At 40.1% G+C, this 12,707-nt stretch overlaps 1 protein-coding gene across 3 annotated transcripts in view; it reads right to left on the bottom strand.

The window, feature by feature from the left end:
• LOC124009674 (tenascin-R-like) overlaps positions 1 to 12,071 on the bottom strand; it is a 123,880-nt gene extending 111,809 nt beyond the window's left edge. For all 3 annotated transcript variants that reach the window (XM_046321720.1, XM_046321718.1, XM_046321721.1), the window contains exon 1: positions 11,774 to 12,071. The gene's annotated coding sequence lies outside the window, so the exon portion shown is untranslated. The remainder of the gene's footprint in view (positions 1 to 11,773) is intronic.
• Between the last annotated feature and the right edge of the window lie 636 nt (positions 12,072 to 12,707).

Here is a 12,707-nt window from a genome sequence, read left to right as displayed (position 1 = left end):
AAGGCACGCCTCAGTCTGGAAGAGCGACTGACTCTTGGCACTTGTAAGTCCAGCCGGTCAGCGAGAGGAGTGGTGGTGTCAAACAGGCTGTGACTAACAGCAGCCTCACACAAAAGAACAAGGGAATTAGTATTCAAAGTGGACACGGATTTCTGTTAAACTTGTGATGTTAAACATTTTGGATGTGTGAGAGCTGCGACAAACGCAGTGATTTGAAGATAGACTTGTATCTACGCCTAGCAAGACTTGAAAAATGCCAATAGAAATTGCATTAAGTCATGGTTGTGATGAAGTGTAGGAATGATGTGTTATTAGGGGAGCAAGTAGCCTAGTGATTAAGAGGTTGGGTCCGTAACCGAAAGGTTGCTGGTTTGGATCCCGAGCTGACTAGGTGAATATCTGTTGATGTGCCCTTGAGCAAGTCACTTGCTTTGGATAAGAGCTTCTGTAAAATGTTAATTATGGTACTGTGAAGAGTGCTGCTTCACTTCGTTGAGGTGCGTTCTGAGCTTTTACTTGATCACTGTCTGAGACAATTGTGTTATCTGGAACACAATAACACATCAATATTATTGATTAATATTACACCTATTTTCATGCAGGTATTGTGTTTATAATATTTTACATGATTTTACATTTTACATGTTGCTTAGTTACCTGTGTAATAACAATGTAGTGACAACATTTCATTAACATGCTGGGTTAAGTCTCTTACATCTCTTACTCCAACTAAAAAGAGCTAACCCGGGAATTACTGGCAAATTCCAGGTTAAGTCATCTATTGTTACAATTCCTCTGGATAAATTGCGCCATGGGTATGCTGCTCTACTATCATTTTGAGTTGTCACTGTTACATTGTCACATTGAATGATTTCAAAGCGCGTAAGTTGACACAACGTGTCACCATCCAGATTAAAAGGGCAATCTCGTGAGGACAGAACGATAAAGGGAGTTATATGGCCTGTAGACAATTCTAAATTAATAAAAAGTATAAAGATAAAATATTAAGGTGTGAAATATATGTTTGATATACAGTGGGGCAAAAAAAGTATTTAGTCAGCCACCAAGTTCTTCCACTTAAAAAGATGAGAGAGGCCTGTAATTTTCATCATAGGTACACTTCAACTATGACAGACAAAATGAGGAAAAAAATCCAGAAAATCATATTGTAGGATTTTTAATGAATTTATTTGCAAATTATGGTGGAAAATAAGTATTTGGTCACCTACAAACAAGCAGAGATTTCTGGCTCTCACAGACCTCTAATTTCTTCTTTAAGAGGCTCCTCTGTCCTCCACTCGTTACCTGTATTAATGGCACATGTTTGAACTTGTTATCAGTATAAAAGATACCTGTCCACAGCCTCAAACAGTCACACTCCAAACTCCACTATGGCCAAGGCCAAAGAGCTGTCAAAGGACACCAGAAGAAAAATTGTAGACCTGCACCAGGCTGGGAAAACTGAATCTGCAATAGGTAAGCAGTTTGGTTTGAAGAAATCAACTGTGGGAGCAATTATTAGGAAATGGAAGTGGAAGACATACAGGACCACTGATAATGTCCCTCGATCTGGGGCTCCATGCAAGATCTCGTGGGTTCAACATGATCACAAGAACGGTGAGCAAAAATCCCAGAACCACACGGGGGGACCTAGTGAATGACCTGCAGAGAGCTGGGACCAAAGTAACAAAGCCTACCATTAGTAACACACTACACCGCCAGGGACTCAAATCCTGCAGTGCCAGATGTGTCCCCCTGCTTAAGCCAGTACAGCATTTGGATGATCCAGAAGAAGATTGGGAGAATGTCATATAGTCAGATGAAACCAAAATATAACTTTTTGGTAAAAACTCAACTCGTCGTGTTTGGAGGACAAAGAATGCTGAGTTGCATCCAAAGAACACCATACCTACGGTGAAGCATGGGGGTGGAAACATCATGCTTTGCGGCTGTTTTTCTGCAAAGGGACCAGGACGACTGGACGACTGATCCGTGTAAAGGAAAGAATGAATGGGGCCATGTATCGTGAGATTTTGAGTGAAAACCTCCTTCCATCAGCAAGGGCATTGAAGATGAAACGTGGCTGGGTCTTTCAGCATGACAATGATCCCAAACACACCGCCCGGGCAGTGAAGGAGTGGCTTCGTAAGAAGCATTTCAAGGTCCTGGAGTGGCCTAGCCAGTCTCCAGATCTCAACCCCATAGAAAATCTTTGGAGGGAGTTGAAAGTCAGTGTTGCCCAGCAACAGCCCCAAAACATCACATAATTTTTCCTCATTTTGTCTGTCATAGTTGAAGTGTACCTATGATGAAAATTACAGGCCTCTCTCATCTTTTTAAGTGGGAGAACTTGCACAATTGGTGGCTGACTAAATCTTTTTTTGCTCCACTGTATATCTTTATGCCATATTTACAAGAGAAACCCAACAGACAGGTACATGAGATGTACAGTTCCTCTAAAGCACTGCTACACCACATAGCCATCCTGCTGTGAGGGGAGGGAGTAGATAGAAACACTAAAGCTATTTTCCTCCCATCCCATTATATTCTTACACTATTGTCTCCTCACTCCAATAGGATTCTATATTATATTATTGCTCTGACATACAGGTATATTGAAAATTATAGACAGGATGTGAAAATCACTGACCTTTGAAGAGCTTTAGAATGCTGCGGGGGTGGGGTGGGGGTTGTCATCCAAGGTTAAGTTCCAAAGGGCATCCTATTCCCTATATAGTGCACTACTTTGTCCAGAGCTCCATGGGCCCTGGTCAGCAGTAGTGCATTACATACTGTAGGGAATGTGATGCCATTTGGGATGCAGACCCAGACTCTTCCTCATACATGTCTTACAAGAGAGGACAAAGGTAAATGTTCCAGCATTAACAATAGGAGCGAATGGGATCTTACATGTACCTCCCAATATGCGATTTTACCCAATTTCAAGCTTGAATGCCTCAATAAGGTTCATGCATTCCTTTTTAAATATTCTCCGAAAACATTTATCTAATTCGTTTCATGGCTCCTTGCTTCCACATCCTCTCTGGAACATTCACCGATTAATGGACAAGCAGTTGGACATGGTTAGTATTGCTGGCTAGAGCGACTATGGTAGGGAAACATAGTGAGTATTGCATGCAGCACCATGCAATATGCAATATTAAACAAATAGTATAGACCAGCTATTGTTTCGATGTATTTTTTACACTGCTCATGCTGATAATTGGAAAAGAAAATAGCCAATTAACTTTTCTTGTCTTATTGTTTAATATATATTTTTCTTACCATACAACAGTTTTGTTTTAGATGTCTTAGCATGCTTTTATTTTTCATTCGCTATGCCAATTCCAATTAGAATTATCATATTTCAAAGGGATCCTCATTTTAAGACATCCCAAGCTAGTGAGAAGAGAATTGCAGCCTACTCTGAAATGGTTGCTGTCTTATCGCCATAGACAGACTTCTCTTTTTCAGCATGCTGATTTTAATGTCTGGTTACCAACACTTTCAATAATTCCATAAGCCTATTCCACAAATAATAAGTATGCCTACACATCATATGAACAATCACCCATAAATTAAAACATAATTTGCACCTCATTGATTAATATGTCTAAATTTGAGGGAACTGCTTGGTCAATTATTCAACAACAGAACTACTTAATCAGGCCTGCATCATGTTCTTTGAGCTGTGCTACCTCAAGGCATAAAGAAACACTAATTGAGAACAACCCAGTGCTTTCCGTGGGGGAGGATTTGAGAAGTTGGGGCGTTTAAATGCCTGGTGTGTGTCATGATGTCTAAGGAAATATTGTAAAGGTCGTAGGTTTTTTTCTGGGCCCTAACTGTCTCGCTTCGGTCTACAAAGTCAATGCACATTGAGGTCAAGCGGATATTGAGTCAAATCAGTGGAAATGCTATTTTATTTCACTAGCTCCCAAGGACTTCACAAAATAAATGTTTAACCTAATCCATATATTCAACATCTATGTCTAAGTATTTTTCCAGTGGACTGCTAAATATTCTATACACTGAAGCTGATCTTACTGGATCTGTGAAAGATGTTCTCTTTCTCTGAGGCTGGTCTGACATTTGTCCAAATAGCTTAATTGGAACAAAGCTCCATGCCAGTCCCAATGTCCTCCTCTCCTCTATGAAAGCCCTTTGCAATGCACCACTGACTGAATGCTGGGCTGAGGCGAAGAATAGCTCATTGTGGGATCTCTCTGGGGTGGACTGGCTCATGTAATGAGAAATATGAATGCAGACTGACTTGAGGAGGTGTGACTGCTTTTAAATGCTGATGATCAGACTGCAAGTGGGAGGTGTGACTTATTAAACCACATCCAGCCTTTGAATCTGCTTTATAGAGAAGTACAACAGCATGTTCTCTGTTATGGTGTTGGAGAGGATGTCCTTGCTCACATTCACAGTAACAAACTACTGTGAGGTTTATTTGTTCGATTTCATAGATCATAAGAACCACTTCAGTATGATATGCTTTTTAAGTTCATTTAGCCAGTTTGAAGTCGGGGAAGCAACGGAATACAAAATATGTTGTTCAGTAGACAGTTATTCTAGACAAACTAGTCAAAGGTCAGTTATCTAGAATACCTCAGTCATTACTGCTGCAGGTTTTCTACAAAAACCTACGGCTTTCAGCAAGAAGTATTGAATATCATGCAACACAGAATGTGTTTTCAGACAATAAAGCCAACTGTATTTTCACCCGTGGTCACCAAGAGAACAAAAATATGGATTTCCCCTCTCCAGCTCTGAATACCCACGGTAAACACTTTTCAAGTTTTTAAGCAAGCATTGGCATGCCTCCACAACTACCATCTATTCAAATATTATGGCAACCAACATTTGTTTGTATCTCAATGTTAAAGCTTCAGCCTCAGTAGCTCTCTTTTGTGATGAGTGCACATCAATTTTCACCATCCTCAGCAGAACAATCGCCACACCACTGACAGAGCAAGTGAAATAAACATGGTTGATAGATAATGGCCAGGCTCTCAAAACACAGATACTGGTGAAGCTGTGATGCTGAGAAGTAGTCTTCCTTTCCTTTAAACTATAGAGCAGGATGGAGAGGAGTTGGCAGCAGACATAGCTATGTGAGAGCGGTCCTCCATCTGCCTGCACAGATGGGGAGAACTAGCGACTGAAAGACCACCAACACAAGCAAACCTCATCTATCCTCTTAGATGAGGTTTGCTTTTTTGATCGTGTCTCAACTAGCAAGAGGAAGGAAAAGGTTGTCAACAAAGCACGGAATATCAATGTGTCCGACCACTGTCTAACTGGAATTAAAATTATCTAACTGGCCAACAGCTGCAGGGGGGCTGGAAAGCCAGAAAGTCAGGCAGGCATAAAGGCAGGATGATGGGAGTGAGGCAGCCAAGAGAAAAGTGTAATTGTTGTAATTGTCTCTCAATGATGTTTGTTTAATTACTGGTTAAATTTAATCAGCGCCACAGCTGTAATTACTACCACTGCCCAGGAGCCATCAGGAAGTCCTTTGTATCAAGCCATTCTGATGCCGGTGAAGCCCAAAATTATTAATACAGCAGCTTTTAATTGTTCCAGTAGTCTACTGTAGACACAGTATAAACTGTAGAAACAACACTGTAGACACAGTAGAAACCGTAGAAACAACACTGTAGACACAGTAGAAACCGTAGAAACAACACTGTAGACAGTAGAAACTGTAGAAACAACACTGTAGACACAGTAGAAACTGTAGAAACAATACTGTAGACACAGTAGAAACCGTAGAAACCGTAGAAACAACACTGTAGACACAGTAGAAACTGTAGAAACAACACTGTAGACACAGTAGAAACTGTAGAAACAACACTGTAGACACAGTAGAAACCATAGAAACAACACTGTAGACACAGTAGAAACCGTAGAAACAACACCGTAGACACAGTAGAAACTGTAGAGACAACACTGTAGACACAGTAGAAACTGTAGAGACAACACTGTAGACACAGTAGAAACCGTAGAAACAACAGTGTAGACAGTAGAAACTGTAGAAACAACACTGTAGACACAGTAGAAACTGTAGAAACAACACTGTAGACACAGTAGAAACTGTAGAAACAACACTGTAGACACAGTAGAAACTGTAGAAACAACACTGTAGACACAGTAGAAACTGTAGAAACAACACTGTAGACACAGTAGAAACAACACTGTAGGCACAGAAGAAACAACACTGTAGACACAGAAGAAACAACACTGTAGACAGTAGAAACATGAATACTGCCCACGGGACAGTGATAACTCTATTCCCCATTGGCTTGTCATTGTCCATTCTGATGCAGGCACAGTGAACCACATGGACATTTGTTGTACACAGTGTCCTTTGGCAATAAGGATTTGACATCGACAATGAAAGCCCCCTGACAGGATTCACTAGTGTAAGCAAACTAAGCATATAGCACACAGAGGCAGTTTCAAAGGGTAAATGACAGCCACTAGCTGAAATAAAACACATTTCCAAAATAAGTATGTAACAAAATACTGCAGACAACAAAGACAGTGTACCCCGGTGTATTCTGCTAATTGCTTATTCCTCTACATCTGATTCATTAGGATACGTCTATTTTAGCTTTTTTGTGGCTAAATATAGAAACAACTCAAATTATGCAAGCATATTTAAGTGCCCTGCATACTTTTGTACCATAGCGAGTGCGATAAATGGAACAATTGTTGTTTGTTTGTGTGTATGTGTGTGCGTGCGTACATGCGTGCATGTGTGACTGTGTGCGTCAATGTGCTTAGAATGGGAAATGTGTGACCTATAAGAACATATTAGGTTAATGACACCCTCCTCTCTAATTGCTGGAGCAAATAGTTACTTTAGTCCTTAATCACATATCAATTATCTTGGGAGGGTCAGTGGCAGTGCAATCCTGATTGGTTTCCACATTATATAGGCCTAAAGCACATATAGATTTAGATAAGCAATGAAGTGATACAGCTGTGCTTCCATGCTGGGTATCTGTCTACACGCTATTAGGAAGCAACATCTGATACTGCAATACAGATAAGAAGAGAAAGAGAATCTAAACAACCCAAACATTATTTACCCTTCAGCTAAGGTATCTCTTGGGTAGATATCTTTGCATCTAAGAACATCCTGCATTGCATGCTGGGGAGTGCCGAGACTGAACTTTAAGCTTGCCTCCTCCTTGGAGATGCTGCATGGATCAGAGGTCTACAGCAAACATCCTGTTTCTGTTGCTCTGTTGCTCTTCACACTTGGTATTTAAAAACAGGTTTGATTCAGAGAAGAAGTATAGCTAAGAGTTGTAAACGTTTGCAGGTGATCTCCCAGAACAGACCAGGGATCAAGAAGGAAGAAAGTATAACACCAGCATAATGGACGCTGTGGATAATGGAAGAAATCCAGTTTCTGTTTCAATCTCCCATCCCACTAATGAGAAGTCATTAGCATCGCCCTCCTCGTTCCCTTAAATTTGGAGGAGGAACGGTGGATAAAAATGAAATTGCTTAGACAAATGCTTGTAAAAGAGATACTGTATCTTCTCCTCAAAATGATTTATTTGAAGCATCATATTGTAGGCTACACAGAAATGATGCCAAACTGGGGCTGATGACCTAATCCCATGAATGGTGTGAAGATCAAAATTTTAAAAATGCTTCAACAAATATAAAGAGTATAGGTCTAAATATGATACTTTCTATTGTCTGATCTTAGAAGTTTTCTAACAAAATATCAAAAAGAAGAAAAACGGATGTGGGCCTATCTTTCAAATAGTTTTTAGCTGAAAATGGATGGTCTTCATCATCATCCCTCCTAACCTTTGATTGCTGTTCTGTTCTAGTGTTCTCTGGGCTTTCTATCTACACAAGCAGTAGCATTAAAGCTAATCAAAAGCTTCTGTCCAGCTACTGTAAATCATATTTGATTTATGATGTTTTTTTCTCCCCATTTCCTCCGGGTTTATGGCATAATCAATCGCCCGGTTAGCTCAGGCATGATCAAACAGAGCTGATAAGACAAATGTTCTTTGTCAGTGAGTAGTATATAAGTGGACTTTCTTAGCCCTCCATCGATTGCAGATTTTCTCTGCTCAGCACTGCTATTCAAAGCAAACTGTGGGCAGTCAGAATCTATCTTGCCCGATCAGACTTCCGACCACCAAACTGCTGACTTGTTGCTCACCCACTGTCACTTAACATTTATCTGAGTCTGGTATTATTTCTGTGCTCAATAAGCATGAAGACTTTTCGAATAGAGGACACACACACACACACACACACACACACACACACACACACACACACACACACACACACACACACACACACACACACACACACACACACACACACACACACACACACACACACACACACACACACACACACACACACACACCCAGAACGTTCCTACAGTATGCAACCAGCCAAACAGAAACAGCGTTGATAAGATCTGCATAATTCATATATTCATCATAAACGCATTAATGAAGACGGTCATGGTCTAAATTCAACAATAGTGCGTTGTTGCGCCGGAGGACGGTCTCCAGAGCTTTTCTCCACAGGCCAGAAGCCTGGCTACCGCTACAAGCCAATGCACTTTAACTCCCCCCACTGGCGAGGAGAGAAAGCCATGCTACCACAGCTGCATGATAATAAGTGACATTGTACATTTCAAAAGGGCTCTAACTCTATCTCTCGCCAGGGAAACAGAGGGCTGTGTAGGTAGGAAGATTTGCATCGGCCTGAGTCTGTGTGTTTCTGTTTCTGTGTTTTCTGTTTTCTCTACTCGGATATTGTGAAATGGAAATGCTTGTGTGGCTTTCTCAGCGAGGGGTTGAGGCGAATCAGTGCAGGGTCTATAGACCATTTATCAAACAGATTGAGAATATGACAGAATGGAACATGATGACCACAACGGAATGACCAAGACTGTGTGTGGAAGGTGTATATCCCAGGGCATCCACATAGCGTCTCTATGCTGTATCATCATTGTGCATTGCATGCATCCACTGTCATTAACTAATGACCTTTGATTTTAAGTTTTAGAATATTGTTTTTTTTTTTTGTCTTAATATGGGATTTCATGATAGATGGAACCAGAGACTATCAGTCCTCAGTTGCTCTGTTGTTCAAAAAGCTGTTAATCACAATGTCAGTCTATTTGTTACAGGAGCCTAATACAAACACAATGATACAGATGTTGGTGGATCTGGCTATTGGCATGTTTTGGCAGCTCTGTTTGTTTGAATATGTTATCTGATTGATGATGCAAATGATTGAAATATCTCCATTTGAATGCTGAATAATGAGGAGTAATGGGGGGAACTTCCCTAACGCGATCACTGCTGGGCGCAACAGAGAACTAAATCCCCACGATTGAAATATTATGTACATTTTTAATTACCACATAGACTAACATAATCGTGTTGTTTGGCTACCCATTGGCACTCCGGTAAATATGAATTATTCACATAGAATGCAAAAAGAAACGGTCCTGAGCTCTAGAGTAGTATAATAAGCTGACGGGGAAAAGAGAAAAAGAGCATGATGTGAATATTTGTTACCGAACCTAATGACTGAGTCTATTTCTAAGTATGATTCACGAAAGAAAGAAAAGTCCACAAGGAATTGGCGACTATGTTTTTCTATCAATTCTCTTAACATATGGCACAGACATATTATGCCTTGTGATTTTCCAGCCATTTTACACATATTCACATTCATTGAACACTGTATGGTTAGCAAGCTAGATGTAACCGTGGGTGAAATAGAGAGAATGGTATGTACATTTTGAGACTTTGGAAAACCTTTGAAAGCATGGCTCAGGCTAATGACGCAGGGCCACAGGGGAGAAGGGAATTGAGAGGCTGTAAGGTATGATGAATCTGAAGACTGATTACTTTCTACCTACAGACTAACAGCCAGTCTACATCCAATTCGTACACAGCACGAAGGTAGTGCCTAAAATAACCAAATTATATCTCTCAACAGAGAAAGATTACTCTATACCTGCAGACTCTCTCGGGCACCACACAGAGGTGGTGCCTAAAATGTACCAAATTATATCTCACAGTCACAACAGTGAAAGCACCAACAGAGGTATTTTGCATTGGTGTGTGATTTCTGTACACTGTAAATCATCTGATAGGGTAGGTCCTAGGACACCCCCTCACCAGATTATAATATCAATACAATATCTAACATCAAACCCCCAACTCTCTGCCTCTTGGAGAATATGCTCAGCTGACTTCGACAAATTAGACACCTGAAATCTATGATAATAACCCTCGATGGGTGATGCTGTCGAGTGGAACAGCAGATATATAGCCGTGTATATATTTTTTAAAGAACAGCATGAGGTAAACATATTATTTCTGGAGATCGAGATACACCATGACATCCTGATCTGACTATCACAGCATTACAAAATAATTGGATGTGTACACAGTATTATAATTTTTTTTTATTAAACAGCAATAAAACTTGAATGGGGGAAATAAACAAAAATACAATGATAGCAGTGATTTAGGTTCAGACAACAATGTGATCCAGACTCAGTGACTAGGTGGTTAACAGATCTGGTGTTAAACAGTTTTTGACATGAGGCACTAAAACTTTTCACACATGTAAACAGCAGATTAAACATAGAGTTCCTTTGATATTTTCTGAAGAAAAATCATGTAAATATTTGACATATAGCATCTTATTTTGAGCCAGTTTGCTAGAGCAGGAACATAATCCTGCAGCAACAGGATATGTGAATTATTATGTGGCTGATAAATTAATGAATATTTTTGGTAGGGGTTGATACATTTTTTGTAGGGGAAAATCAAGTCTGAAACAAAAAGTGGAAATTACAAACTTGAGAAGCCTTTTTAAACCTAAAAATACACTACACGTTTTTCTGCAACAGGCGGATCAAATTAAGATCCTACATCTGTAAATGACAATCCCTGCTTTTCTTGCTAAGTGATCCATTCAGAAGCCTCAGAATCCAGCGTAATTTGGAATAAGTGTGACACTTTAATAAAGGGAATACTAAAAAGGAAATGCTTGTAATAATTAGAGACACGTTGTGATATTATGCTCATGGTGTTCCCCCAAAACAGCTTAGAAACACAAATGAGACATACAACTTTGGTTGGCATTAACTTAGTTATGAGTATGTCTCATATTGTATCCACGGCACACAGATAAAAGCTATACGTCTAGAGTACTCAATAGATGTTACACATAAGTGATCAATTGAACATTGTTAGATAAGGTTTTGTAATAATAGAGAATAGATTAATTGTTTTTATAAAAATATTTCCATATAGTATAGTATAGGTTAACTAGGTACAGAGCAGCAAACTAGGTTTTATAAAAAAAGGTTTCATGAACAATACAGATTTTTTTTGTGATGTGCAGGTTCTTTTGGATTTCAGAAAAACAAATGTTTTATTGTTTGAATAATAGCCTGTGAAATTTAATCAATATCATTGAATTTAAGATGTGAAATTGCTCTAGTGCTTGATCGAAGTCTAAAAACAGAGTGTTTTAGTTTCCTGATTTTGTCCACTGTTTAGTCCCTGCTTGGGGGTCATTAGCCTTATATTGTTGTGGCCCATCTGCTCTCATCGTTATGTTTTTATTGATATAAAGCCCCCTATTATTTTGTTACCTTGCCACCCTCAACCAAACCCCCGCCAGGAAAGGAGCTACACCTGCCATACATTTCACCATAATTTAAACATGCAGTGTAACTTACCTAGTTGGAGAAATCAGCCAGATGAACAATTTCAATTTGCCTCGGGTTTATCTCTATTTTCTCTCTGGTGCAGGTCCCTTTCGCTCACTCTACACTGATCTCCAATGGGTTTCTTTCTCACTCTCCCAGTGTCTTTTGGCGACTATATCGATCTCTCAGCCAAGTATCAATCTGTCAGCCCCGTTTTTACTACGGCTGCTCAGTTGTGAGCTCTCCTTTCTCTCTGCCTCTCACGGCTGCAGTGGGGAAGCTGGGCAATGTCTACTTCTCGCTCTTGCTCTCTTTCTCTGCCTCTGTCTCTCTCTCGCCTTGCTTTCTCTCATTGTGCTGTATTGATCTCTCTGTGCTGTTCCTCTACTAGTGCAGCCCCTAGTGGGCATTCCAGACACTGCTTGTGGCCATCTCACTATGATTCTCCCAGCTCAGCACACATTGACAAGGGGAGAGGAGGCAGGAGGGTGCCTGGGCAAACGCATGATACATCTGAAGAACTAAGTGCAACCTGGGCTGTCAGCAGGCAGCAGGACCCCTGCCTTCAAGAAAATATTCTGTAACAGAGATGTGAATTCATGTTTCAGCAGGCAATCATAACCAAATAACTAGACACAGAGGTGAACAAACACTCATTGATGCTTCTACCTGACTGACAAGAAATTGATTAAAGCCCCATGAGGGATATATCAGTGGAATGATGATGGTTGTGAACTTTTTAAAGGTTGTGGTTGAAGTGTCACGAAGTTGAAGCTTACCCTTTCACCACTAATGTCTTACCACTTAGTTGGACAATTCTGATACTTTCTGAATATCATAACAAGGTCTAACAGGAAAATTCTATTTACCATCTACAATAATCCATAATCCAGTTGGTGGCATCAGACATAGCCACACTTTCTTGAAGAGGTAGAGCCTTGGTCTAATGCTGCATTCATAACAT

Source organism: Oncorhynchus gorbuscha, linkage group LG22 (genome assembly GCF_021184085.1).
Source record: "Oncorhynchus gorbuscha isolate QuinsamMale2020 ecotype Even-year linkage group LG22, OgorEven_v1.0, whole genome shotgun sequence".
Lineage (NCBI taxonomy): Eukaryota > Metazoa > Chordata > Actinopteri > Salmoniformes > Salmonidae > Oncorhynchus > Oncorhynchus gorbuscha.
This window is presented reverse-complemented; position numbering and strand designations above follow the sequence as displayed.